The following is a 5,447-nucleotide window of genomic DNA, read 5'->3' as shown; positions in this document are numbered from 1 at the left end:
ACTGACACACAGCACAGCACAGCACTGACACACAGCACAGCACAGCACAGCACTGACACACAGCACAGCACTGACACACAGCACAGCACAGCACAGCGTAGCACAGCGTAGCACAGCACAGCACTGACACACAGCACTGCACAGCACAGCACAGCACTGACACACAGCACAGCACAGCACTGAAACACAGCACAGCACAGCACAGCACTGACACACAGCACAGCACTGACACACAGCACTGCACAGCACAGCGTAGCACAGCGTAGCACAGCACAGCACTGACACACAGCACTGCACAGCACAGCACAGCACTGACACACAGCACAGCACAGCGTAGCACAGCGTAGCACAGCACAGCACTGACACACAGCACAGCACAGCACTGACACACAGCACAGCACAGCACAGCACAGCACAGCACTGACACACAGCACTGAAACACAGCACAGCACAGCACAGCACTGACACACAGCACAGCACAGCACAGCACAGCACAGCGCAGCACAGCACTGACACACAGCACAGCACAGCACAGCACAGCACAGCACAGCACAGCACAGCACAGCACTGACACACAGCACAGCACAGCACTGACACACAGCACAGCACAGCGTAGCACAGCACAGCACTGACACACAGCACAGCACAGCACTGACACACAGCACAGCGTAGCACCGCACAGCGTAGCACAGCACTGACACACAGCACAGCACAGCACAGCGTAGCACAGCGTAGCACAGCGTAGCACAGCACAGCACAGCACACCACTGCACAGCACTGACACACAGCACTGCACAGCACAGCACAGCACTGACACACAGCACAGCACAGCGCAGCACAGCACAGCACTGACACACAGCACAGCACCGCACAGCGTAGCACAGCACTGACACACAGCACAGCACAGCACAGCACAGCGTAGCACAGCACAGCACAGCACAGCACTGCACAGCACTGACACACAGCACAGCACAGCGTAACACCGCACAGCGTAGCACAGCACTGACACACAGCACAGCACCGCACAGCGTAGCACAGCACTGACACACAGCACAGCACCGCACAGCACTGACACACAGCACTGCACAGCACAGCACTGACACACAGCACAGCACAGCACAGCACAGCGTAGCACAGCACAGCACAGCACAGCACTGCACAGCACTGACACACAGCACAGCACAGCACAGCACAGCGTAGCACAGCACTGACACACAGCACAGCACAGCACAGCGTAGCACAGCACTGACACACAGCACAGCGTAGCACAGCACTGACACACAGCACAGCACAGCACAGCACAGCACAGCACAGCACAGCACTGACACACAGCACAGCACAGCACCACACTGACACACAGCACTGCACAGCACAGCACTGACACACAGCACAGCGTAGCACCGCACAGCGTAGCACAGCACTGACACACAGCACAGCACAGCACAGCGTAGCACAGCGTAGCACAGCACAGCACTGACACACAGCACTGCACAGCACAGCACAGCACTGACACACAGCACAGCACAGCATAGCACAGCGTAGCACAGCACAGCACTGACACACAGCACAGCACAGCACAGCACAGCACTGACACACAGCACAGCACAGCACAGCACAGCACTGAAACACAACACAGCACAGCACTGACACACAGCACTGAAACACAGCACAGCACAGCACAGCACTGACACACAGCACTGACACACAGCACTGCACAGCACAGCACAGCACTGACACACAGCACAGCACAGCACAGCACAGCACAGCACAGCACAGCACTGACACACAGCACAGCACAGCACAGCACAGCACAGCACTGACACACAGCACAGCACAGCACAGCACAGCACAGCACAGCACAGCACAGCACTGACACACAGCACTGACACACAGCACAGCACAGCACAGCACTGACACACAGCACAGCACAGCACAGCACAGCACAGCACAGCACAGCACTGACACACAGCACAGCACAGCACAGCACAGCGCAGCACAGCACTGACACACAGCACAGCACAGCACAGCACAGCACAGCACAGCACAGCACAGCACTGACACACAGCACTGACACACAGCACTGCACAGCACAGCACAGCACTGACACACAGCACAGCACAGCGCAGCACAGCACAGCACTGACACACAGCACAGCACAGCACTGACACACAGCACAGCACAGCGTAGCACAGCACAGCACTGACACACAGCACAGCGTAGCACTGACACACAGCACAGCACAGCACTGACACACAGCACAGCACAGCGTAGCACAGCACAGCACTGACACACAGCACAGCGTAGCACCGCACAGCGTAGCACAGCACTGACACACAGCACAGCACAGCACAGCGTAGCACAGCGTAGCACAGCGTAGCACAGCACAGCACAGCACACCACTGCACAGCACTGACACACAGCACTGCACAGCACAGCACAGCACTGACACACAGCACAGCGTAGCACCGCACAGCGTAGCACAGCACTGACACACAGCACAGCACAGCACAGCGTAGCACAGCGTAGCACAGCGTAGCACAGCACAGCACAGCACACCACTGCACAGCACTGACACACAGCACTGCACAGCACAGCACAGCACTGACACACAGCACAGCACAGCGCAGCACAGCACAGCACTGACACACAGCACAGCACAGCACAGCACAGCACAGCACTGACACACAGCACAGCACAGCACAGCACAGCACAGCACTGACACACAGCACAGCACAGCACAGCACACCACTGCACAGCACTGACACACAGCACTGCACAGCACAGCACAGCACTGACACACAGCACTGCACAGCACAGCACAGCACTGACACACAGCACAGCACAGCACTGACACACAGCACAGCACAGCACAGCACAGCACTGACACACAGCACAGCACAGCACTGACACACAGCACTGCACAGCACAGCACAGCACTGACACACAGCACAGCACAGCACTGACACACAGCACAGCACAGCACAGCACTGACACACAGCACAGCACAGCGCAGTACAGCACAGCACTGACACACAGCACAGCGTAGCACCGCACAGCGTAGCACAGCACTGCACAGCACAGCGTAGCACAGCACAGCAACACTGACACACAGTACAGTTTTACAGATTTTTTACATAATTAAAGGGAGGTTTATCACCAGACACCTCTGGCCCCCGACACACGACTCGGCTGCTCGGAGCTCCACAGGCCAGGGCAGGAGGGGGGCTGGGCGGCTGGGGAGCTCTGTGCTTTCAGCGTGTATTTCTTTGAAAAGTCAGTCAGAGTTGTGAGGCCGCCGGGTGCTTTTCCGTGACTCTGGTCGTTCCCACGGTGGCAGGATGCCAGGCTGGGGGCGGGGGGGGCGCCATGCCAGAGAAACACCACCCCTCAGAATGGAGAGAACCAGACACTCTTGGGACAGGGAGAAGGAGAGGGAGAGAGAGGAGAGAGGCCAGTTATAGTATCTCTACAGTCAGTTGTGTTTTTGCCACGAAGCCGAGCACACATTATGTCTGTGTGAGTGTGTGTGTGTGTCTGTATGTGTATTCATGTGTGTGTATGTGTGCGTGTGTGTGTGCAGTGTGTGTATGTGTGTGTTTTGTTATGTGGGTTTGGCAATAGTTTTACTTGCCTTGCCAATAAATCTTTTTTAATCACTTGAACTTTACATGACAGAGGGAGAGAGAGAGGGAACAATAACAAGGGCAAAAACGAATCACAGAAAAAAACAAAAAAAAAAAACAGTGTTTTGTTATTTTTGTCATGCGGCGTTGTGCGGCTGCGGAGCACGTCAGCCCCGTCTCTGACGCAGGGAAGCACTCTGGCTCACGGGTGCTCTGACTAACTCCCAGATTCCAATAATGTCCACCCCGATATGATGTCAGAGGGTGGAATGTCCTGTCTCCTGGCGGTCTACTGTCGCTCGGAGATGTGTGAGACCACCGCCACTCGCACTTTGTGGTGCCACAGTGGTCTGCTCGCTTTGGTGCTTGGTGTTGTGTGCAGGAGACACCCCGCACACTCATTGTGTCCACTCCCTCCCTCACACTGACGTCCTCAAAGCAGCACAGCCCTGAGGTTCAATGTGGAACCAGAGAAACACAAGAGCACGTCTTGTTTTGTTTCATCAACCCTATGTTCGGACTATATGGGACTGCTGTGTGTGAGAGAGACATAGTAATATGAATAATAAGACAGGTACACTTCACTTACAGGGCCGTGAAAAAGTATCTGCCCCCTTCCTGATTGAGGAAAGGGCAGTTTGGTGCCAGTAACGTCAACCTGTGTAACTTTACTCTGCTGTTGGTGGTGTTAAAACTGTTCCTAATTTGAATTGAGATAAAACAAAGACATGTGGGCTATAATGAACTCATGATGTTTGGCAGTTAAGCTTCCTGGTTTTATTATATTGTATGTAATGATGTCGGCAGCATGTTTACTATTATAAGGATTACAACATACTAATTTCCATGGTCTCCTGGGGTCCCTGTAATAATAATAATCATAATTCTAACAACGCTTGTCTAATCCCTAATAACTGATTGCATACTATATAGTCTACATTTAATTATTGTTATTGGTGTTCTTCATATTATTATTATTATCATTATTATTTTTATTGCTGTTATTCTGATCATTAGTCCGGTGGAGGACTGTAGCACTACCAGTGAGGCAGCGCTGGGCTCCTGGACGGTGACACAGTCCTGCAGTTTGTGTACTTGGGGGGGGGGGGTGACGCACCAGGACCAGGGGGTGTGTTCCTAACACTGTTGGCAGTTGCTGGACAGAGTTCTGGAGAGACCAGGACCCTGACAGATTGACAACTTCCCGCCACCCCTGCCACTCTGCCTAGCCTGGCACACAGCGCCACTCTGTCACTGCTCCGCCGAAAACACAACACGGTCCCCCGCCGGCCAGGAATTGAAGGTTACCAAAACAATGACATCATGACAACGGTGACCCACACACTGCCCTCGGCACTGTGTCAGAGGAGACGTCAGTGCCTATCTGCATGTCCATCTCTCCGTCTGCTGACAGAACCTCACAGCGCCAGACTGGCCAGCTCTGGCACGGGCCCACGGCTTCCGACTGTATGTACATATATAGAGATGTGTGTGTGTGTGTGCCTGTATGTGTGAATGCGTAGCATGGTGAAATCATGGTGAGGTGTGAAGATAGAGAGGGAACTGGACATACATACACAACCTACACACACGCAATGCACTGACACACACGCACTGACAGACACACTGCAAACATATACGCACTGACACACACGCATACATGCACTAACACACGCATACACCGATCAGCCATAACTTTATGACCACCTGCCTAATATTGCGTAGGTCGCCATTTTGCCGCCAAAACAGCCCTGACCCGTTGTGGCATGGACTCCACTAGACCTCTGAAGGTGTGCTGTGGTATCTGGCACCAAGACGTTAGCA

This window comes from Amia ocellicauda, chromosome 9 (genome assembly GCF_036373705.1).
Source record: "Amia ocellicauda isolate fAmiCal2 chromosome 9, fAmiCal2.hap1, whole genome shotgun sequence".
NCBI classification, from domain to species: Eukaryota; Metazoa; Chordata; class Actinopteri; order Amiiformes; family Amiidae; genus Amia; species Amia ocellicauda.
Note: the sequence above shows the minus strand (reverse complement) of the source record.